Raw genomic sequence first — 25,789 nt, forward strand, 5'->3', positions numbered from 1 at the left:
ATCTTTGAAATGTAAGGCTTTCACAAATGACCTATAACACAGTCTCTTGAACCAATCAGCACAATATGATAATGATCAGATCAAGATGTAACTCTAACCAAGACATTGTTCTCTGTATGCAATTGTAGCTAAGTAACTATAGCAAGATTCCATTGTGTAAAACTGAATTTAAGTTGTGCCTCACTCCTGGGGAATTGGAGCTCCTTCTGTATACCCTGCTACTTCCTGGTCAGGACACCCTGTCTTGTTCAGGACTCAGACAATAAATGGATACACTGTGCTACTCCCTGCCTTATCTACCTGAAAATCTGATTACCCAAAATCCATTTTTTTTTCTGCCACATGCATTCTGACTCCAGGTGTGAGGTGCTTGGTACTTTTAAGGATGAACATATTTCGCAAATCAAGAATGTTCCCATTTGTCAGCATAGGCAGTATTTGTTTTGTCCTCAACATTTTGTCACAATTTCCCTGGGTTAGACAATAAATGTTTAAATGCTTTTAACTCAGTTGAAAGCCATATTCTATTACCTGAATTGCAAATGTTACTTTACTACTGCACCTTTTACTAGTTTTTTTGTTTAGTCGTTTAGTCATGTCCCACTCTTCGAGGGCCCATGGACCTGAACACATCAGGCACTCCTGTCTTCCACTGCCTCCCGCAGTTTGGTCAAACTCATGCTGGTAGCTTCGAGAATGCTGTCCAACCATCTGGTCCTCTGTCGTCCCCTTCTCCTTGTGCCCTCCATCTTACCCAACATCAGGGTCTTTTCCAGGGAGTCTTCTCTTCTCATGAGGTAGCCAAAGTATTGGAGCCTCAGCTTCAGGATCTGTCCTTCCAATGAGCACTCAGGGCTGATTTCCTTCAGAATGGATAGGTTTGATCTTCTTTCAGTCCATGGGACTCTCAAGAGTCTCCTCCTGCACCTTTTACTAGTACTCCTACTAAATTAAGCTAGTCTAGGTTACAGAGGATTAACTTGCAAAGCCAGCAATAGCTGAATGCCACATATGGATCCCAGCACTAGGGATTCAGTCCAGATTAAGTTCATGCCTCCCATTCTTTCGCTGCCTCTTCAGCCTTCAGATAAAATGACAGTCAGATACAGCAGTGGGTAGAATCAGTGTATAGCTGCACTGTCACTAGGCTGGCCCAGGGCCAGCTCAAACATCACTAACCCGTGTGAGCATTGTCCAAAAGCTGTTCCCATAGCAGTGCAGCACATGAAAGCAGGAATCTCTAAAAACTTTTTACCACATGCATCACCTCAAGTATTGCCTCATCTGCACACACAGGCTTCAGGGTATGTGTGGTGCAGAAAATTAGTTTCAGTTGTGCGCACACATGGAGGTGGCAATGTTTGGACCAGCTCCGAGTGAAATGGAGTGCTATTACTGTTGAGTGAGACCAAATGGGGGAAGGAGTAGGAATTACATTTCAGTATCAAAAGCATATTGATCCATCTGGGAAAGAATGGTCCATTAGCAAGGTCTGTGCTGGCTAGCTTAAGCACTGCATATTTATATGCCATATAATAGTATTTCGGATGTTGTTACTATGACGGGCCAGATCCAGTGTTGAGTATCTTCACTTAGTGTTTCTATGTTTCCCCCCTGCTCTAATGACCACTTAATATAGTGCAAAAGCAATCGGCTCATAAATAATTCTAGAGTTTAATTATGTTGGAGATCTTAGAAACATCAGATCAGATCAGAGATATAAAATTTTATTTCAAAGCCTGGTACAAAAGTAAATGGCAGCTCTTATGAGACAATTATATAAATGTTAAGATGCATTCAGAAATGCAGCATATGGGGAAACAGCCTCATTAGAATTGAAGGGTGCAATCTTAACCCCAATTACTTGGCAGTGCATCCAACTGAATTCTACATGGTTAGGATTGCACTGCAAGATCTTGAGCTATAGCAGTAGCCCTGCTGCCCAGTGTTAAGTTTCGATTTTTTTACATCATTGTATGTATTACATTTTATCATATTGTGAGATGCCTTGGGTGGTCATTCTTTACTGACAGCCAACTGTAATATGGAAATAGCTACCATATTATTGACAGAAAACCTGGTGTCCTGTGACTTCCTAAGTAATTAATAATGAGGATTGTGCAGATGGAACTATTCACCCATTGCCTTTGAAACTCTGAATAAACCAATTTCACATACTCTTATACTAAAGAGAATGTACAATATCTGTGGACTACCTATAGATAGGGAGAAGTTCTGCAATATGTTGATATTCACTGAAACTAGGCTTCTTTAGTGTTAACCCCCTTGACTTTCACAAGAGGAAGGCCACTCGTGCAAAGGATAGATTTATGGTTGCTCCTTCCCATCAACCCCACTCCAGGCCATAATTTACTATAAATATGCCCCATGTAACACTTTCTTCCTGTGTTTATTTGTTTTTTACTTCAAATAATTTTTGAGAAAGTAAGTTTATACTCACGCCCCCCCCCATTAAGAGCCATTTGCTTTTTTATGCTACAGATAATACAGATTATCAGGTACCTTTCAAAGACTTCAAAAGACAAGGAATAAAATTAATTCTGGTGCTTCAAACAAAGAGACATTTTTCTACCTCCGTCCTGCAGTCATCTACAAATGATGTACAACATTTGCTTAGAAATATAGTGAATGAGTTTGTACAGAATATTTGTGTGCGTGCACCAAGAGATAAAAAAAGAATAGTTCTTTTTCTAATCTATGGATCAAAGCAGGAATCCTGCTGTTCCCTGAAATTTAACCCTGCAGTTCAATGAATACAAATATAAGATTTGGAAGTTTTTTTAAAAAAGGAGTTGCTTTTATCCTAAATTACATATTCAGTCTATAGATAGATAGATAGATGATAGATAGATAGATATAGAGATATAGAGATATAGTTTAACTATTATTGATAGGGTAATAGTATTATTCAGAAGTATGGCTGAACACTTTCCCTTATCAGTTTCTCCTGGAACCTTTCTTCATGAAAGTCAGAAATACAGTATAGTTTTATTTTTTTAAAGCCTTTCTATGTCCTGTGTTCTTCATACATCTATGATTCTTGAATGAGTGACCTAGAATTTCCTCATTTCTTGCCTTTTTACTCATTTTTTCTCCTTTTTTGACTGTCTCTAACCTGGTGTTCTCCCAGTTCACAGTAGAAAAGATTATTTCAGTGTTCCCTTCACCTCAACTCTAAAGGTCTCTTGACCTTTCTGTCAATCAATTCGAATCCCATTCTGCTTGGGTCTCAGTGACACTGTTTTCACTTTGAAAGGCAAGAAGTAAACAAAGTATTCCATCTTTTCCTTGGGTGATTTCCTCTTCATCTCTTCTGCTCCCAAACAGAATCAGTCTACACTTTCCTTTTCTTCTTTTACCTCCTTTCACTGAATTCTGAAGACACTCGAACTCAGGATGCAAGGGAGAAACGTGGTAAGATGAAGGCATGCTTGGCAAATTCACACCATGGTCAACTCCCGCCCAGAAACCAATGTCCCCACTGTGGAAGAACGTGTGGATCCAGAAATGGCCTCCACAGTCAGTTACAAACTCATTGTTAAAACCATGTTTATGGAAGACAATCTTACTTGGCCACGAGTGATCGCCAAAGAAGAACCATGCCTTCCCCTTTTCTCCACATGACTTTGGTTGTCATTTCAGGAATAAAACTACTAATCGATCCCAAAGAATTCAACTTCTGTTTTGTTCTGCACTTGCAGCTCTTGGACTGCAGAGCTGAAGGGCAGGATACCCTCTCCCCTGCCACGAGAGTCCACTTCCCAAGTCATAGCAAGCAAAAGGCCAACCTGGTCCCATCAAGGAACCAACCCTGTCAGATAAGACAATTCTCAAACTGCCAATGACTGCAAAAGCAATGGGGGAAAGGACATTTCATTCCCCCCCCCATTGGAACAAGAGCCGACAACAGTTATACAGGCAAGAGCACAAGAAAGGCAAGATGAGTCTGGCTTGAATTAGATATAAATGTTTACCACTTACTTCCGACCTTGGGAAACTGATCTTCCTCCTCTGCCTTTCCCTTCCACATCCCTTCCCCTGTGTATCTTGTATTTTTAGTTTGTTAGCCTGATGGCTGAGTCTGTTGTTCATTTTCTTTATTATTGTGATTCATTGTGGGAGATCATAACTGTCTGAAAAGAAAGGTAAAAAATACAGTATGTAAGTAGACAAATCGATTGCCAGTGCTTCCTCCTAGATGTCCCACCAGTATCTCAAACTGATCACAAAGCAAATTATAGATAAGTGAGAAAAATCACTTGAAACTCTTGATTTCTTTCACCAAAATTCCTAAGTATCCTTACCCCCTGGTCTACCGGGCAGCAAGTCAGTATGTCAAGTTCAAGGTCCAAGTCCAGGGGTCAAACCACAGAAGCAAGAAGCAAAGTTCAAAATCCATAGTCCTAAGGAAATGCAGTCCAAGGTCAATCCAAGTAGCCAAGTCTGAAGTTTAGCAGTCAGAATACAGTCCAGAGTCAAACCCAAAGCACAGTTCCATGGAGGTCCAGGAGCATCTAAGTCAGGGTCCATCAATATGGGCAGTTGAACAGATACAGCACCTCAGCTCTGCTTCCTTTTTTGTACTTTGCCTGCGGATTGCAACATCTGGGCTTGATGAAGCATGTGACCCTCACCTGTTCTAAGCCTATTCCAGCTGAGGCATCACACCCCTCCTCCCAGAGCTAGTGAGCTGGGCTGTGGGCCCTTGCTGGCCTCAGCCCCACCTGCCTCTCCCTGTGCCACAATGCCTGCTATGTTCGTGGGGTCAGGGTCCCTTCTGGCTCTGGTGATGGGTTCTGCTGCTCTGGTTTCTATGCACTGACCTCCATCCCCTCACCATCCTTGGTCACCCTGTGAGTACTTACTTTTCCATCCCCTGCTTGTCACAGTCCTAGCCACACCCCTCCCTGGGATCCTCTTCCTTCTACCATTGTCCTACCAGTTCATTACACTAAGGAGCTGAGGTGAGCTCCAGATTTGTTTTGATTTTTGCTTTCTAGTTAATCCATTGACAAATTAGAGCTGTATGGAACACTCTGGGGATTTTGTGTGCTTCTGTCAAAATGCCTCCAGCTTTACTTAAAACTCATTGTATGCTTTACATGAGTATGAACACTACTCCACACTGGCTTTAGGTAAAATTTTGGTTGCATCTCTGTGATGAAGATGTTGTTCCTAATTGTCCATCTTGTCACTTTCTTTCTCCACTTACATCAAAAACCTTGTCACTGTTGTTGTCAATCCTTATAATTTGTCACATAACAGAATCTCTGGCTGTGTATACACCAAAGAGTGAAAGAACACTTAAAGCACATTCCGCACTCCAAAATATCCTGGCAACTATAGTTCAACCCTAACAAGAGCTATAATTCCCAATGTTCTTAGCAAATCACAGTTCCCAGAATACTTTGTGGAGCCATGTGCCTTAAATGTACAGTATATGAATGGCTGGATGACTTCTCTCTGCCGGCTCACCATGCCCTGTTACGTCTTTAGCTTCTCACACTTCCTCTTCCCCATCTTCTCCCTCTGACCACTTATCATTGTTCCACCACCACTCCCCAGGCTCTGAACCTTCTTCCCTTGGTGGTTCCTCAACTACTTCCTTCCACCGTACCTTTGTATCCAACCAGTCCATGACACCCCCCTCAACTTGCCCCCTACCTTTTATAAATCCATAAAGCTCATCTCCCCAGAAAAATGCTTTGTCCTTCTGGTGATCCCCACTCCCCATACTACCACTGTGAGTCTGTGAGAAAGTTTAGGAGGTCTTTAGAAAGAGCCCTTTGAGTTTCTCTAAATACATTGATATAAACTGAAAAGTCCACTTTGGGATAAACCAAGGCTGTGGGAGAGCTGACAGGAGAGTGGTTAAAATAATGCGAGATTCTGATTGAGGAAAAACTGGGTGCAAACTCCTCCCTTGTCTTGAAGATGACAGAATGAACTTCATCCTTAACTTAGCCTACCAACTTCACAGGATTACTGTGAAGATAACATGGGATATTCCCCACAGACACTATCCTGGGATCATTGGAAAATATATTATGAAAAAATAAGCAAATCAAAAACAGGTGAATCTCAGACTTTATCATAAAAAAAATCTGGCTCACTGAAGTCTGAAAGATTTTTTTCCTGTGCACGGGGTGGGGGAATACAGTTCCCAAAGGTATGACTTTCTCTGGTAATGTTCTATATTTCAAGAAATGCACCCATTCAGAAAGGCTTCTTGTTTGTTTGATTCCCCTCTCCTAAATTGCTTAGAAGAAAGGGAATTGTTGATCCATTTATATGTATCTAGATAACCCAGGTTGTATTCAGCAGCACCCCTGCTTAGGCATCTTCCCATTCCTTTGAAATTACTGATTAAAGGGAAAATACACACACACACACCCCGCCCAAGGTAGGCGAAGTGTAGCACTTTAGATAATATCATAGGGGACAATTCTCAAATGAATTGAAGATAAGCAGCTTCTCCTTGCAAAAAGGACATTTCAACTCTTCTCGCAGAGACTGAATCTTTATCCAAAAACTTCTTTACAGTGTGCTGAAATGTTTATCTATTTTTATCGGGAAATGTAGGTATCGCTCAGACCTAGGGTCTCTTCATCAGCTGCTTAGCAGATGTGTTTGGGGCATTCCATGGTGTGGTCACTGTAACCTTTGAAAGGGAGATATACAACTTTAAAGGAGGCATAACCCAGGGAGATGAAATTTGTAGTGACATCTCAGCACTGGGTGTTTTAGAAAATGGCACTTGCTATGTCACTAACGCTCAATATGCCTTGGCCCAGCCTTAGTCTGGCCTGTAGCCTGCTGTAATTCACACTACATGGAACTATCTTCGAAGAGGCCATGAGGGTGTTCAAGGGACTAGTTTGTCACTCCCTGGTGCTGCAACAGTTGTATGCATTTCCAGGCCCAGTTCAAAGTACTGGTTTTTACCTTTAAAGCCCTAAAATGTTCGGACCCAGTTTATTGGTATGAACTTGCCTGTCCTTTGAGATTGGCATTAGAGACCTTGTGCCCTGGCCCAGCTTTAAGACCAGGTAGATTAGTGGGCGCTGGACAAAGGGCCTTTTCAGTAGCAGTCTCCATTTTACAGAAACCCCTGTGCAAAATGAAAAGAATCATAGAACTGTAGAGTTGGAAGAACCCTGAGGATCCCAGTGTTTCCCAAACTTGGGTCTCAGACTACAGTTCCCATAATCCCAGACCACTGGTCTTGCTAGCCAAGGATGATGGGAGTTGTAGTCCAAAACCAGCTGGAGAACCAAGTTTGGGAAACACTGATCTAATCCAGACCCCTGCAATGCAGGAATATGCAGCTTTTCCATATGGGGATCAAACCTGCAACCTTGCCATTATTAGCACCATGCTTTAACCAACTGAGCTTTGCATTTGCTCTGTAAAAAAAGATGTTATATGCTCTAATAGTACTTTAAGATATAAAAATAATGGATGATAGCCAACAAAGTCATACTCAAAGTAAACTTTTTGAAATGGATGTATTGATTTCTGTGGGTCAATGCTGATTGTGACTAATGTGGGCCTACACCCACTATTAATGACTACTATTAAAGATATGTTTGAAACAGTGGGGGCTTTTTACTGCTTAGTTTAATTGAAACACCCCCTTTTCACAGTAGACTGTGCCCAAAGTGAATGACAATAGATATCAAATATCAAAATACAGAAAAAAACACACATTTTTAATACAAACTTAAACTAATTCAAACAGAACAAATTCAACAAGTCAAATTCAATACTACAATGAAATGATATAATCAAATACACAAGCAATACAAAATTTAATGGTGTGTGTATATAGAAATAACTGTTGTTTGTCAATGGGGTATGAAAACCTGCTTTCAAGCAGCTTTCAGCTAACATGTCTATGCTCTGTATATTTACAGTATTTTTCGCCCCATAGGACACACTTTTTCCTCTCCAAAAATGAAGGGGAAATGTGTGTGCGTCCTATGGGGCGAATGCAGGCTTTCGCTGAAGCCTGGAGAGCGAGAGGCATCGGTGCGCACCGACCCCTCTCCAGGCTTCAGGAAGCTATCCGCAAGCCTTGCAAGCCTGGCGGGAGTTCCCGCGGGCTCACAAGGCTTGCGGGCAGCAGCCTGCAGCCCCGGCGAGTGTCCGCAAGCCTCGCGCGCCCGGCGGGAGGTCCCGCCGGGCGCGTGAGGCTTGGGGCGGCAGCCTGCAGCCCGAAGCACGCAGAGCCTTCTGGAGGGTGCCCCGTGCTTCGGGCAGGTGTGTGCAAGGCTTGGGGCGGCAGCCACGGCGGGTGGGGGGAATATATTTTTTTTATTCATTCCCCCCCAAAAAAACCCGAGGTGCGTCCTATGGGCCGGTGCGCCCTATAGGACGAAAAATACAGTAAATTGCTTCTATGTTGATGTCTTATTTTTAGCTACATTGATTTAATATATGATTTTTTTTTGCATTGTTTCAAATGCTGATGCAATATTTATAGACTGTAGCTTTGGGGTGAACTGTATGGTTTTAACATGCTGTTCATGGGCTTTCTCTGAAAGGCGGTATACAAATGCCAGCATAATGAATCAAGATCACTAATAACACCCCCCTACACTCCGGCAGCTGCAGCAACCAAATGTAAGCAACACTTTGGGACCTGGGGGAAACAGAGTCAGCACAGGAAGCTGCTATATGCTGATTCAGACAATTGAGCCGTCTATTGTCTAAACTGACTGTCAGTGGCTCTGCATTTAGAAAGGAATATTCCCCATTTCTACTTGGAGATGCCAAGGACTGAACCTAGGACTCTATCAATTTGCTCAGGCCCTCCCCCAAATGCGGATTTAAGCCTCTCAGTCTCTTCTTGTCAGCCCTGGACATGGAGACTCAGAGACGAGTAGTGAAGTTGATTCTTTATTCAAGAAAACAGAATACAAACAGAGAAACCTATGGGCAAGAGCGACCCTGGTAAAGAAGTTGCCAGAACTGACAATCTGTGCCTCTTCTTCTTCCTCTCTCTCACTCAAGCCTGTTGCACCATTCTCTCCCCCTTCATTTGACCGAACCCAAAGGGTGCTCATCAATGGTTCCTCTTCATCCTGGAGAAGAGTGACTAGTGGGGTGCCACAGGGTTCTGTCTTGGGCCCGGTCTTATTCAACATCTTTATCAACGACTTGGATGATGGACTCAAGGGCATCCTGATCAAATTTGCAGATGACACCAAACTGGGAGGGGTGGCTAACACCCCAGAGGACAGGATCACACTTCAAAACGACCTTGACAGATTAGAGAACTGGGCAAAAACAAACAAGATGAATTTTAACAGGGAGAAATGTAAAGTATTGCACTTGGGCAAAAAAAATGAGAGGCACAAATACAAGATGGGTGACACCTGGCTTGAGAGCAGTACATGTGAAAAGGATCTAGGAGTCTTGGTTGACCACAAACTTGACATGAGCCAACAGTGTGACGCGGCAGCTAAAAAAGCCAATGCAATTCTGGGCTGCATCAATAGGAGTATAGCATCTAGATCAAGGGAAGTAATAGTGCCACTGTATTCTGCTCTGGTCAGACCACACCTGGAGTACTGTGTCCAGTTCTGGGCACCACAATTCAAGAAGGACACTGACAAACTGGAACGTGTCCAGAAGAGGGCAACCAAAATGGTCAAAGGCCTGGAAACGATGCCTTATGAGGAACGGCTAAGGGAGCTGGGCATGTTTAGCCTGGAGAAGAGGAGGTTAAGGGGTGATATGATAGCCATGTTCAAATATATAAAAGGATGTCACATAGAGGAGGGAGAAAGGTTGTTTTCTACTGCTCCAGAGAAGCGGACACGGAGCAATGGATCCAAACTACAAGAAAGAAGATTCCACCTAAACATTAGGAAGAACTTCCTGACAGTAAGAGCTGTTCGACAGTGGAATTTGCTGCCAAGGAGTGTGGTGGAGTCTCCTACTTTGGAGGTCTTTAAGCAGAGGCTTGACAACCATATGTCAGGAGTGCTCTGATGGTGTTTCCTGCTTGGCAGGGGGTTGGACTCGATGGCCCTTGTGGTCTCTTCCAACTCTATGATTCTATCCTCTGATCTTCTTCAGTGTCCCACCACCATTTCCCTGGCTCTGATCCTTCCTCTTCTGAGGCTTCCCTGGGGGGTTCTCTGGCTAGCGCCTCCCACTACTCCTCATCCAGCCAGTCTCTGACATTTCTAGACTCTTGTGAGGTGAACAGCTCCCTAGTTTAGCACCTGAACCAACACTAGGTGCTGCTTGTGCTCAGGGCTTATACCCTGTCGGATTATTTAGCCCGGCTAACCCAGCATGCTCTGACTAGCAGCAGCCCAGCAGAAAAGGGTCTTTCCCATTTGAGGGTACTCTCAGGGGTGGAGAGTGACTGTGCTGGTCCAGGGGGGAGGTTACCGTGGGGCGAGGTCCAGGACCTGAGTTGAGGGTCGCCAGACAGTCCTCCTCGGGCAAAGCAGGGTCCACAGCAAGAAGCCGGGCAAGGACAGGAACTCTGGGGGAACAGGACTGGATGCTGGCCGAAACAGCTCATCAACGACGTTGCTCCCACAACCTGGAACCGGGCTGACTGGCCTTTATCTTCTCTGAGGCCAGGAGCGGTGCCGGCCCCCAGGAGACCCGCCTCTCCTGGCCTTAAGGCGAGCACTCCTCCTGGGGGAAACCAGTTCCCTCTGCCTCTCTGCCCTTCGCCTCTGCAGTTCAGGAGAGGCTGAAGGGTTACTGGACCCAGGGGGAGACTCACCTGTAGACATTGAGTCCTCAACCCCCTCCGGAGCCAGAGTGGATTCACCTGGTGCCTGCTCCTCAGGATCCGGCGCAGGTGCAGGTGCTTCAGAATCAAGGCCCTGCCCCAGTTCAGCCGGCCCTGGAGGCGGGGACTCCTGTGCAGGCTGGGATTCCTCCGGTTCAGCCTCTGAATCGGATTCCCAGGCCATCACAGTGAGTGATTCAGCTTTCTGTCAAGGAGGTACTGACATCAGCAAAGACAACTCCTCTTTTTCCAGCCTCTCAGACTTTTTGGCTGGTACTGCTGATCTTCTTGCATCTTTTCATTATTATTTTCTAGACATCTTTCCTTTTCCTCTTTGTATCTTTCCTCCTTATCTCTCTCTGCTAAGTTCTTGTTCTGCCTTCCATTCTTCCACTTCACTTCTATACCAGTCTAATTTTTTTTTTTGCTCTTGAATCATAATCATGGCTTCCCTTTCAGACTGAGATCCTCTAGGCCACTCCTGCCACTAGTGGGATTCTCCAGATGACATCCTGCTCATACATTTTCCATTAGCTCCAGGAGCCCTTAAAGCCTTTTGCCTTCAATGTACAGTGGTACCTTGGGTTACAAATGCTTCAGGTTACAGACTCCGCTAACCCAGAAATAGTACCTTGGGTTAAGAACTTTGCTTCAGGATGAGAACAGAAATCACGCAGCGGTGGTGCAGTGGCAGCAGGAGGCCCCATTAGCTAAAGTGGTGCTTCAGGTTGAGAACAGTTTCAGGTTAAGAATGGACCTCCAGATTGAATTAAGGTCTTAACCTGGGGTACCTGAGGTATTGCTGAACGAATGAATGTTCGAATTACACACCCAGAACATTCATAAAGAGGAGAATTGTGGGCAGTATTCAACTACTGTGCTCCATCAGCACAAGGATTTCAGCTTGTACAGTGGGACTGCCCTCCCCCACCATGCCATCCCCATAATCTGCTGGAGAAGTTTGGGGCAGATTTAGGGGTCACATGAGGGAGGGGTAGAATGTGCCATTCCACAAGGAGAAATCATTGAGCTGGTGGAATGAAAGATTGAGCACTATGTTGGAGTCCAACCAGTATTTAGCCAAAGAAATGTCACTTTTGAATAATCAATTGGTTATTCGTGGTTTTTTATGCTGCTCATTTTTGTTCCACTACATTGGAAACAACTAGAATTAAGGAAACATTCACTAGTTGGAAGTCTGAGGATCACCCGAGCTTTAAAAAAAAGTCATTATCCCCTACTGAATTTTAGCTCTCTACTTTTCATTCAATTAAGGAGTGAAAAAAAGGAAGTATGGAGCTACCTTATCTCTTCTACTAAGGAGGATACGGTGCCACATTTAGCTCTACTCACTGTCACATTTTCAAGTGGGGCTTCAAAGAAATGACTGGACAACCAGGGCCAAACTATATATTACAGTAAGAGAACTTCTGATTGATTTCCTAACTCCCCCACCTGCTGCCGAGTACCTACCAGGTAGTGTCAATTCCTTCCGGCATCTACATCTACAGCAGTGACTGCAAGGTACTAGCATCCCTAGTAAATCAGTTTCCTCCTCTGAATATCTTTCTTCTGTGTCAGGCTCTGATTGATGGGACATGATGACACATATGACTGCTTACTCAATGCCTTACGATGCTAGCAGGAAGCATTTTCTTTTCTTTTCTTCACATACATCTTAATATTTGCAACTTTCTTTCTATAGAGGATCTGTAGGGCTAACCCAAGCCATTACATTTTCCCCAAACTCTCCAATATCGAGCCATGTCTCAATTTTTATTTTGAAACTATACCATCCCAAAACTCATGAAATATCAATGGAATGAAAAGTGGAAAACAGCAAGCAAAAGCTCTTTGCAACTTTCTCACTTGCCTTAGAGAGTTCGGTCCCTTTCAAATATTAACCAAGGGTATGATGCTTTAGGTGGGCTGCAAATAAATTATTAAACTTTATTTAGAGGATGGTGGTGCATTCTTCACATTGATTACAGGGCATGTCATCACATATAACAATAGGGTAAAAAGATTGATGAAGGCCATTGATAATGCCCCCCTATGCAGAAAGTGTCCTTAAAATAAGAAAACTGAACACAATAACACATGAATACATTCAGCATGAGTATAGCTGTACACCCAAGTTGTGTTAAGTATAATTGTTTAATTGACACTGAAATGGGAATGCCTGTGTATTGCTGGAAGATTCCATGAAAGCTAAAGAAGAGCAAAAAGGGATCTCTGAGCAACTTGATGGATAATTAACTGTTGTTGTTCTCTAGTAGTTAACCTGTGAGTGTTTAACCTTAGATCAAGTGACAAAGGTCTTTGGACAGGGAGTCGCCTCAAGTCTTTGTTCTCAGGCTTCTCTAAGAGCTGCAAAGCCTTAGGGGCTGGAATGCAGGCAATAGAGCCTGTGAGAGATAGAGCTATGTTTGTCAGCTCAAAGTTTCTTTTATTTCTAAGATGCTGAGCCTGTGCTGGACAAAATCTTGTATGAAATTATTTGAATGTATCTTTGATGTTTTTGTTCTGTTTTGAAGAATGTTCTACAAGTAAAGTTTTGAACCATATCTAATGGGTCTAGACAATGCTTCATTCCAAAAGGAGACAGTTTTTACACACCCAGTCACTGTACAATATTAATATCTACAATAAGCTGTACCCCATATTTCTGAGGAGTCAGTTCTTGGTGCTGACATTTAAATTCAACAAGTGTGTAGCACAAACAACTGTACACATATACACATAATGTGCAAACAGCACCAGATATTTCTAGTATAACCCTACATAAATGTTCCTAGTTATTAATCTGTGTCTTCTGAAAAACAGCTTAAATTTCCTGACTATTAAAAAAAAATTTTAAAAGTTGCATACTAACTAAATATTAATATTGAGCTGGGGGTTAATATTGAAAAAGGAGTGACCAGAACTCAGTGTTATAACCCATGCTTTGCATGCAGAAGATCCCAGATTTAGACCCCCCATCTGCACCATACATTAAAGCAGTGTTATACAACTTTAAATAGTCATGGTTCCCCCTCAAAGAATCCAGGGAACTTTAGCTAGTTGTTTTGTGATGAGCCCTTCATTTCCCTCATACAGCTACAAGTCTCAGAGTGGTTTAACAAGCAATCTCTGTTCCAAGGGGACTCTGGGAATTGTAGGAGGGAGAGAAACAGGGGTCTCTTAACAACTCTCCATGCACCTACAGTACCCAGAATACTTTGGGGGAAGCCATGGCTGTTAAAAGTGTTATGGTACTGCTCTAAATGTATCATGCAGATGTCCCTGACATTTCCAGTGGAAATGATCTGGTATAAGGTAATAGGGAAGATATCTGTAGATATGCAATTTGACCTTGTATACAGCAGCTTTGGATTTCTATCCTAGATCTACTGTGCTTTAGGAAAGCATGGGAGTCCAATTGCAGAAATCCTGTAGCTGGAGTTATCTTTGGTGAAAATTACTTGGGTAGCATTTACAGGGACAGAGCTAAACATTGCAAGATGCTCAAGGGAGATGCCAAAAATGTATCTGTATTTTATTATGTTTTGTTATCTGTGAATCTGGAATATTTATTTGACATTGGGATTTTGCTTTTGTCATACAAAGTGTGTAAGCAGTCAAGGTAAGCTAAGATGACAGCTAGCAATTTACCAGAACAACAAAGACAGGAGAACTAAGATCAAGATAACAAAGAAGCTTATTAAAAAGTACTTGAAATTTCAAGTCATTGTGGCCTAATTATATTCCACCTGGAGGAATCAGCTGGAGAAATTTTTGAAATACACACTATTAGATTTAAAAGATTCATGGTGCAACACAATAGCTTCAGAAGATGGTGAAGAGCAAACAGACCCATAACGCATATGCTTCAGTTTCAAAGGAACTTCACCAAAGGGTGTCCTTTATTATTGCTACAGGGTCAAGCTTCAAAAATTGAACAAAAATAGCCCCATAAACCAGTGTTTCCCAACCTTGGGCCTCCAGCTGTTTTTGGACTACAACTCCCATCAGCCCTAGCTAGCAAGACCAGTGGCCAGGGATGATGGGAATTGTAGTTCAAAAACAGCTGGAGGCCCAAGGTTGGGAAACACTGCCATAAACAACAAACCAGTTGATATGATTTCTGGCCCTGGGGTTGGGGGTTGGGGTGGGAATCATAGAGCAGAGATGGACAACCTTTTTTTTTCCCTGTCAAGAGCTGCATTCTCCCTGGTATAACCATTCAATCTCTTTACTATGGTCAGTGACCAGTACTGGGGAACCTGGGGCAAGAAGTGGACACAATTATGGATAAAGCCAGAGACAAAACTGTTCTGAATTAACTATCAAAAGGTGAATAGACAATTGGTTTGTGTGTGTGTGTGCGCGCGCGTGTGTGTGTGTGTATTTTTAAATAGTGTAATAATGAGTGACTCAACATCAGCCTGTAAGGAGATATTAAAAATGATCCCACTGAGGTCATCCCAGAATAGTGTTTTCATTACTAACTTGGATAAATGTACCACACTTGCTAAACTCACAATAAGACAAAACTGGGAAGGTTAGCTAATAGAAGACAGGATAAAGAGACAGATTTACCTTAATAAGTTGGAATAATGGGCTGATTAAAAATGACATTTAAAAAGGACAGAAGTGTTACAAATATTTTTGTTTAATAAAAAACCCACAAACCCACTTACAGGATGAGAAACAATTAGCAAAGCAGCAGCCCTGGCAGATTTAGCAGTTATGAGATCAGCAGATATTCCTATTCAACTGTATAAATGGAAACATCATATCAAATCTTCAAGAAAGTAGTACTTACTAACATGACCTTACTTGAGAGTACCATGTTCAGTGTTGTATATCACACTCATATGAAGTGTGTTGATAAACTGAAATGGAATTCAGAGTGGAAGTAGAAAGATCCAGGAAAATCTGCTGTAGCAGAAATGCTAAAGGAAGATTTAGGACAGTCAAGTTTTCAAAATTTAATTATTATAGAGATGCCAGAAAGATAAGAGACAACCATGGTCAATTCAGGATCAGATCAGGAAAGAAGCAATGGGTTGGAAAGTAGTTTTAAGATAGTCTTATTTGGTCTAGTAGCAGAATATCCTTGCAAGGGTGATTTCAAGAAAAGGCCAGAATTTTCACAGTCATGTCTCTATAAGAGCCATGTAGTTCAAATGGCAATACTATTCCTGGTGTTATACAATCCTTACATTCACTCCATTAATTTACATTGTTATTGTACTCAAGACATGCATAGAGTTTGGCATGACATGCAACTAAGAACAAATGTGCCTACGGGAGGGAAGAAAGTAGACAGATGCCATTTTTTTCTGTCAAATGACATGAGTAGCTTGGACTGGTGTATCATTATTAGATATTTGAGTGGAATAAAGTGCATCTGTTTGTATATATATATAAAGGCATAGGTGTAAATGTAGATGAAGCTGCCTTTATACGTATATTGAGTCAGGCCATTAGTCTTTCTAGTCTAAAAGTGTCTGTTCTGACCATCAGGTCTCAACAGGATAACTTTTCCAGCCTTGGTACCTGAGAGCCTTTAAGTGGCAATGATAGGGAATATGTGTACTTTGGCAAGCAAGGGCTATACACTATCACGGAGCTCAAGTCAGAGAAAGCATTAGAGCAGAATAAAGATAATATTGGCAGAGTGCAAGATATTTCTCCTCTCATTATATAGGACATTTTGAGAGGCCTCACAATTAGACCCAGTGGCCACATCTCTGTGATGTGTGTTTAATAACTACTTTGAACAAAGCTCTTTAAAAATCAGGCATAAGGGTTAGAGTTTCAGACACACACGCGACACAATATATTATGCGAATTGCAAGAAAGGAAACCAAAGGTCCTTCCACAATTTTGCCTTTTAAAGAAATTCTGTAGGAAACTAATTAAAAAAATATGTGTACCAAATTGCTCTCTCGCCAAGAATAAATTGTAGCAAAAGACAGATCAAGGGGAGCTGTCCATTGCGCTGCAGAGCAGCATAAAGAAACACAACTCACCACTTGATACCTTGGGGCCAGAAGATCTGGAATTCCGTTTATCATAAGCACCGATTCATTTTCCCTAACTGTGTCATGCTTGTGAATCCTGAGGTTAATTTGTTAGATTATTCTAATATTCATCAAAGACTTTTCAGCGTCTTAAGCCTTCACAGTTTAATGTGTTCATTTATAGAGAACAGGTAAGAGAAATGAAAACTAATTAAATGATTTATTAAAAGTCTTTTAAAATTTACTCTTCCCTAGTTTCACTCATTGGATCAGCTAAGCAACTATGGAGGAAGTGCAGCATACTTCTCATAGGAAGGTAAAAAAAATCAATGATAGCTACCCTCTAACAATAGAGGACTCATTTTGCAAGGTCCCCATTTTCAACATAAGGACCTTGCAAAATGTGAGCATTTAAATTTCATATCCTACATATGTTTATTTTAGGGTACCTGACTCTGAACCATTCCCTTTTTTTGCCCAGTATTAATAGGCTTAGTGTAGCCAACATACTGAAACACTAAGATTGAAAACATAGACAGAACTAGTATTATTGAAATTTAAGGAGCTGTAGATTGTGGAATCAGGCTTGATGCTCTAACCCACCCACTGGGGGCCACTTTGATAAATGGGCAGGACAGTCTATATTGAAAGCGGACACTTCCAGCTCTGTATAGGTTAGTGTTCTTACCTGAATGGGATCACATTTAAATGGGAGCTTAATTATTAGATTATTTAATAGTCTAGAGTTGGGGTTGTCAGGCTTGAACCCATTAGACTTGCCATTGACAAAGTTATTGTAGAAGCCCTGTAAACAAGCACATTCAATTTCCCTTGGAGTTTTGAAGCATACTCTGTTTTCAGAATGGTTTTCTTCAAACACAAGAATGCTTATTTAATTGAATTGGCTACTATTCAATGAGTAGGCTTTTATTTGAACCTTCATATGCGAATTGATGTACTGATTCTAAAATACATATTTTACAGCTCCAGTAGCCATCAACTACACTACAGGAAAGAGGATACCCTATGAAGATATTAAAACAGGCATTTTATATAGCTTAATCAGTTAGATGAGGTACTTTGTTGACATCTAAACATCAGAATAATGAAACCAACAGGGTGATTGAACCCATCACTTTTTATGGATGCACATCACAGATTAAGACCACTATCCAGAAATATTGGTATCTGTAAGAAAATATACGTATATGCAACAGTGCTCCCATGTTATCATATAAATGTGTGCCAAATCTGCAAGGTATTTTGGTACATGCCAAAATAAGGACAAATTGAGGCCTCTATAAGACCACAGACAACATTTCTGTTGGACAGTTCCCCTGTGTGAATTTGTAATATATGTACCAACTGTGGCAAACTAAAATCTCTCAGTAATCCTGATAACAAAGTACCCATCCTGAAATATTTATACACCTGCAACACTAAAAATACTTTATTTATGCAGTTCGATGTCCATGTACCTTGTTGGGATGACCACTAGAACGATTAAGATCAGCAGAGGATAAAACAAAAGTTGCATTGGGACAGGGGGGAATCCATGCACTGCTAAGCATTTTATAGAGCAACAACATGGTACCAAATTCCTGTTTTCAGTATTTTTACGCTCTTCCATTTTTTAAAAAAAGTTTAAATGATTGTTTCTTTACTGTTTATTTTATTATATTTTGGAAAGTGCCTTGGGATCACTATGAGTGATGAAGGGCCGTCTACAAAGCTAGATAATAAAATGAAAGAATGAATTAAGATAGGCTGGCCTTGAGCTCTGGAATTAACAAAATTATGGTATGGGTGTTGTTCCTATGCACGGCTATATATATCTGGAGAACAGTGTGGCATATGGGTTAAAGTAAGTATGGTGCTCTATCATACCGATAGACTGAGCAAATTCGAGATGAGCATGAGACAGCTGACTTGTGCCTCCTCCTCACTGCCTTCTCTTGTCCATGGGGACATTGCTCTCTCTCCCACTTAACAAGCCAGCTAGCAGTTACTGCCTCCCCCATCTTGCCCTCTCACTCCCACACTAACTGCCACCCAGTTTCAATCTTCAGCCTGGAATGCATAGGGCTTCAAAGAGTCCTATAATCAACCATAGAATCCTAAACCAGAGAGTCATACAATCTACAGATTTCCCCCCTCACTTGCTTCCTTTGGTGATCCAAAACAAAATGATCAGATTTCCATTTTATCTATGGTTCATGGGAAATATATTAAATGCCATCAACTGTCTCAAGCTATGGATGAGAAAATCCAGGAAGCACACTCTCCCCCCAAAGTTCATTCTAGCACATTTCTAATAAGGCTCAAGGTGAAGTGGCTATGTTGGCTTTGTCATCAAAGGAAATTAACCTTATTAATTTGTGGCCTTGGGAGAGGGAAGAGGAGAGGCCTCCCAGCCTCTAGGGCAGAAAGCTTGAGGTCTCTGCAGGGTCCTAGAGTCCAACCTTCTCTGTCACAAAGTTTATTGAGCACTGATGAGTTTTGGGGAAGGAGCCCTCATGCCTCCTTCCGATGCTGCTGTCGCAGCCCAAAAGTGGGGCACCCCGAATCCAAATAGAACCCCGGGGCAACTGGCCAAAAATAGTGACTGCCACGACAAAATTGGGACTCTTGGAGGGTCTGCTCTATAGAGGACTCCATCCTTTAATCTAGTACTGAGCTTAAGCATCATGACTTAGGCTAGTATGACAGAGCAGTGCCAAGACAGCATGAGAAATTTACTTCATTCCTGTGTGCTGAATTTAGCTTTCAATATTTCTCTCTCTTTTGCACTGAATTATTGTCAAGCCTTTTAAAAAAGGAAACAGCTGAACCTTCCACTGCCCTTGCTTTTGGGCATACGTAACTAGCAGTCATGACACTAAGTAAGAATGCTTCATCTGGAGACTCAAGTCTTGTCCTGAACTGAATGCACTTTCCATTAGGGACAGTATCCTTAGACCTGTTAGAAGAGGTAGGATTTCTCAACCTTTTAAATATAAAAAGCCCACACCCTTCTTCAAACCTGGCTCCACTCATCATTTTATGTGAATTTTCAAAAGGATTGAAATATTGTGACTTTTAATTATAAATAACATTTTAGGGCTTAATAATAATGATGAATCAAAGTACTTATAATTGTAAATACATATTGAAATTTTTACAAAAAAGCACATGAAATTTAACAGTATATGAGAACTTCCTGTTCCAGTCAGTGCCTCCTTGAGCAAGGTAATCCAGAGCTCTGTTTCAGTCCTGTATTCTTTGACTGTCCTTTGGCCCTGACTAAAGGTAAAGGTAAAGGTACCCCTGCCCGTACGGGCCAGTCTTGACAGACTCTAGGGTTGTGCGCTCATCTCACTCTAGAGGCCGGGAGCCGGCGCCGTCCACAGACACTTCCGGGTCACGTGGCCAGTGTGACACCACTGCTCTGGCGAGCCTGCACCAGCGCAGCACACAGAACGCCATTTACCTTCCCGCTATAAAGCTGTACCTATTTATCTACTTGCACTTTAAGGGTGCTTTCGAACTGCTAGGTGGGCAGGAGCTGGGACCGAAAGACGGGAGCTCACCCCGCCGCGGGGATTCGAACCGCCGACCATACGATCGGCAAGTCCTAGGCACTGTGGTTTTACCCACAGCGCCACCCGCATCCCACTTTGGCCCTGACTACTGGCTTGCTAATCATTCCTGTCTCCTGGTCCTTTCTTTGGTCTTGACTTGGGGCTCATCAATTGCTAACAGCTCCCCACTGACTGCCCATGGCCCAGCCCTGACTCCAGCCAGTTAATGACTCAACCCTATAGGAAACTGATTAAAAATATATTTCTTATACTTCTAGAAGCAAACACTCATCATTCTAGGCACATTTCCCCCCTACTCTTTTCTTGTGCAATACCCGTCACTTTACTGGGGATGCGCAGCAGATGTTTGTGAAGGATTGTGCCCCAAGTTGCCTACCTCTGAGTCACTTCCAAAGAAGCAAAAAAATGCAGATTCATCAGTCTTTCTTCTGTGCCCATATCAGCATACAGCACATTTTATATTTTGCTTTTAAATTTATGGCAATTTGAATATTATTTTAAATTATGCATGGATTCCAGTCCAGTTGAAAAAGGTTTCCATTCCAGGCACAGACATCTTTATGAAGTGCAGGAAAAGAATTCAACAGTGCTGCAATGGCTAAGAAAGCCTGTTAAAACTAGATGGCACATTTGTAAGGTAGAGATTTGTGTTCATATTTTGTGTAGACTTGGAGAAAATTACTCGATGCACAGATCTGCCATATCCCAAAACTGCCTACCCAATGGCAGGAAAAGCAGCATATATTAATGAAAGGCTGTGACTTGGAATTATATGTGCTCTGCTAGCAAACAAAAACATCTCTCTCTCTCTCTCTCTCTCTCTCTCTCTCTCTCTCACACACACACACACACACACACACACAATTTAGATCTCGGCTGGTCTACTTACGTATATTGGCAAATTATGCACACCTGGCATACAGATAAATGACAAGTGGATAAACCAAATGTTTTGTAGCATGGGAAAGGAGATTGAATGCTAGACTGCCTGAACTACCTCACATTGATTTGATGACTCTGTCAATTACTTCTGGCACCATGCTTTCCTCAGGTCACTTCTCAATTGATCCTTTGGTCACCTGTCTCTGTGTGCATTCAGTTGGATTTATTTATTGCATTGGCTATCATAACACATGCATGGGATTGAGCATCCTCCCCTGTGGTGGGGGAATGGTGAGCTGTCAGGGTCCAAAAGGGAGGCAGTCATAAGAGCCACCAGGTAAGAGAAGTCATGGATAAGGAGTTCCTGGAAGTTGCTGGGTCAGTAGGGAGATGCAACTGCTCCAAAGATCCAGGTGCACAAAGAAGTTGGAAAGAGAGAACAGTGCCGAGAAGAAGAGAGGCAAATTGAATTTGTTTATCAAGCTCAATTGTTTATTTGCAAACATTTCTGCACCACCAACGTTAAGGGGGCGGGGAACATGGTGATGAACAGCATAAAACCAACAATAAAATTACATTCATAAAACAAGTTCAAAATGTGTTATAGATCAGTAGATCAGCTTAATACATTGACAAAACTGGATCACCCCATTGGGGGGAAGCCTGGGTGAACAAGGTCAGTTTTAAGCAGGTGCCTAAATGCCAGCACTGTAGCATCGTGCTCTGTCGGACCCTGCTGATGAGAAGTGGACAGCACAAGTTCCCTTTTTGAAAGGCCACAAGGCAAGGAGACCTGTGGCCAGGCAGCTGAAGTAGTCACTGGAGGAATGGACCACCTGGGCAAAGCAAGGTCTACCTCTTCTTGCTGCTCCATTTAAGAGGCATAGTTTTGGAGTATAGCAAATATAGTGAAGAGGACAATGATAAAAAGGCTGCACAGGTATAGCTGGCATTCTTGCAGCAAAAGCCTATGCATATTTATTTGGAAGTAGGGCCCACTGTGTTCAATGGTGTTTACTCCCACAAATGTGTGCACAGGATGATAGCCTTGGTGTACCCAGCCATCTCTTTACCCCACCACCCCTCCATTCTTTGGCTGCCCAGCCATGTTTATCTTCAGGTGCAGCTGGTCAGACTGTGCTGCTCTCCTGCCCCAGCCGTAGCTATGCTAAATCAGAAGAATGTAACCTGCGTATTAAAGTTCAGGGATTGACTATGTTAAAGCCCTATCAGCTCCTGTTTTCCAGTGCAGCATGGAAGGCCCATGTGCTTTCTTTTAAGATGCATTATTGTTCTTTACAAGAAAGCAGCTAATTCTGTTTTTGGCCTGCTATGTTCTCAAGAATTTCTGCTCCAGTTGTCTTCCTTTCACCTCGGTTGTGAACAGCCCATTATCTTTATGGATTGTGGATGCTGGCTACAACTTCAGGGTCCCAAAGCGATGCAGCATATCAAGCTCTCTTTTATTTATTTATCTGGATGTTTTAGCTGCTAAAGGATGTAAGAGTGCACTGCATTCTGTCAATCAGAGTTAATTACTGTAATGTTTCTTTTGGCAGGTTCTCCTTCAAACAGGTTGCCTTTCCTGAAAAATGATGTTGATTGTTGCCTGTGTCAGATTTTATCAGCACGCTGTGTCCATTCTATGCAAACTGCACACTTACAATTTCATAGAGGTATAAACCACACTAAATTTAGAACAGTCAAGCAGACTGAAAGACAGAATTTCTATCACTGTCTGACAGCAGTCAGGATTATTTGGTTTTATGTAAAAAAATCTTAGTTATGTGTTTTGGATACTGTTGTAGTTTGTGGGGAGGGCAGCCTCCCTTAAATTCCTAGAAGCAGTAAAGGGTTAGAATTTAATCAAGTGCCCTGAATCCCCAAATCCAGCAGGGATTCAAGTGCTGGAAAAGACAGGCCACCCTGATAATCACTAACTTAACAAAGCCAAGGTAATAAGCCATTAAAAAAGCAGGGACTCTGTGCCAAAAGCATATGGGTGGGGCCCCACCATGAGCTCTGAGATAGTTAGCAGAGTAGAGATTAGGATTATAGTGGTGGTGATATGACCTAGGGACCTAGAGGTTGCAGTCTGTTAAATGCAGCAAGTTGTGGAGAGTCAGAGCCATGGCTGTGGTCTGTTTGGATCCAAGGCTACAGCTATGGGAGAAGCAAGAACCTTTTGGAGTGTTAGTGCTTTGAACTCCTCTATTGTAGTCTCAGGTTGTATATATGTGTAAATAAACTGTATATCATAAAGACACCACAGTCTACACCATGCCTAATTTCCAAAGGAAACATGAACTCTGGAGCCCTGTAATCAGGCACAACTCAGAGATTGGGGTGGCATGTAGGCATGGGTGTCAGCAGCTGGAATTTGTGTTTCCTGGAGGAAAGGCCCATGAGTGAGGTGCGTCTATTTTTAATTTTATTTCTGCCGCTGTCAAACCTGATGTAGTTTTGGGGTAAGAAAAATTTATTGGTCTTGAGGTTAGTCACCCTTGCTTTAAAGTGTATAAGCACACCTTGCCTACCAGCACCCAGCATCTAATCTTTTGAATTCTTTATGACTTCTTGCTTTTCTACCCACTTGTTGGTGGATTGCGGTAGCAGAACTGGCTCCTGTCCAGGACAACTGTTCATTGAAGCTTCTTCACTTCCTCTTCTAACCCGCTTCTGTAGCCTATGGGGACAGAGATTACTTCTTAATCGGAGAACTTTAGAATACGAAAACTATATTTGGCATCAGTGGCAGCATTTGAACCTCCTTGCATTTTGCAAATCAATACTCCTTTACCCTTTCTACTATTTCACGGAATGCTTGCTCACTTGGATCTAAACTGGAGGTCACAGTTTGCTTTGAATCTAAACTAGGAAACCAGACACCACATAAAGTCCAAGCATGGGATGAGAGAATGTTTGAATTCAGCTATAGAACATCTTTCCTGATTTTCTTTTTGTTTTGATCAAAGACTCTTCCATGATGCATTAAAACGGACATTTACACTATCATTGCTTATTTTTACTAACCCTAGTCTCAGAATTCATTGCCAGCATATTTTATCTTACCATTAACTAAGCTTTTAAAAAGATTCCCCCCCCAAAAAAAATCAACCACAGTGTTTTTATTCACTCTGTGCTATTTCATTTCCTCGTCATTTAGGAGGAGGGGGGGACACCCAGCAGTTTGTCTCAAACAAAAAGTTTGTTCTTTTCCTCTTTCCATTGGAGAAATTCATGATAATTATTCTTCTGCACCTGCCTAATGGGGCTGAAGTAATTCAATTGTCATATTGGTGTAGATTGTTGCTTTGTGTAATGTATCACCCCTGCTGTTTCTCTTTTAAAAAATTCTATACTCTTCCATTATTCAGCAAGGCCTAATGATTACTTCAGCATTTGCACAGGCTGCACTATTTTGATTTTAATTGACTTCACTCTTTTAATTAAATACATTTAGTTTTTAACGCTGTTGTTGACATGCATGGTTTTGTCTTTATCAGTAGTTTCTTCCATTTGCTTTCTAGTGGTCTATGGACATTTCATTTAGTGGTTCATTTTAAAGAGAAGGCACATATAACATGAGCTTTTGCATTTATAAAGGCAACAGAAAAAGATGATTTGGTAGCAGTTTGATTTAAGGAAGCTCAAGCATATATCCTTATTGGAACTGCAATATATACATTTATAATGCTCAATATAGTTTCACTTAATATCTATCATTTCAGACGAATTGTATAAAGATTTGTATTTCAAACATCATAGAACAAATTTGAAAGTCAATATTTTTTTTAAAATAGTTTTTATATAACTAGGCATACAAACATAATGTGATTTTTTTAAAAAAAAGAAAAGAAAACCAAGATATTTTAAGAGCAACTCTTAAGATTACTTTAGCCATCAAAGAGTTTTCGACAATACATTTTAATCAACTTCCACAATCTTTTAAGAAATACAGTTTAATTAAAATATATGTTATGCTGCATTAAAACAACTAGGGTTGTCTTTCTTTTTAATCTGAAATACCTCTTTTAGGAATAACTTCTTTTAGAAACAGTGTCAGTAAGTCCCCTTTAAACCTGCATTATATAATTTATGGTGATAGTCTACAAATAAAGTATGAGTAAATTTTCTATTCATATGACAATGAGCCACATTAAGAGCAACAGGCTGCATGCAAGTTCCCATGTGCACTTCTCTCCAAACCACAGATTGGCGCCATCAGCTTTGACAGCATACACCAGTGATGGCCAAACTTGGCCCTCCAGCTGTTTTGGGACTACAACCCCCATCACCCCTAGCTAACAGAACCAGTGGTCAGGGATGATGGGTATTGTAGTCCCAAAACAGCTGGAGGACCAAGCTTGGCCATCACTGGCATACATCATATGTTAAGGGAGAAAGTGGTGTCTGGATTAAGACCGCCAACTCTCACCAAGAGGTTAGCAGACTCTGCTAAAGCTCCCAGTGCTGCCTGGGTGTGCAGGCACACACAGTTTCCATGCATGATCCAATGCTTTTCCATATTG

General features: G+C 41.8%; 1 long non-coding RNA gene across 2 annotated transcripts in view; it reads right to left on the bottom strand.

The window, feature by feature from the left end:
• The window catches only part of LOC309538493, a 257,452-nt gene that overhangs the window by 69,888 nt on the left and 161,775 nt on the right, over positions 1–25,789 (bottom strand). For both annotated transcript variants that reach the window (XR_014222230.1, XR_014222231.1), the window contains exon 4: positions 4,003–4,154. This is a non-coding gene — a long non-coding RNA (uncharacterized lncRNA). The remainder of the gene's footprint in view (positions 1–4,002; positions 4,155–25,789) is intronic.

Source organism: Podarcis vaucheri (genome assembly GCF_965113315.1).
Source record: "Podarcis vaucheri genome assembly, chromosome: 8".
Classification (NCBI taxonomy): domain Eukaryota; kingdom Metazoa; phylum Chordata; class Lepidosauria; order Squamata; family Lacertidae; genus Podarcis; species Podarcis vaucheri.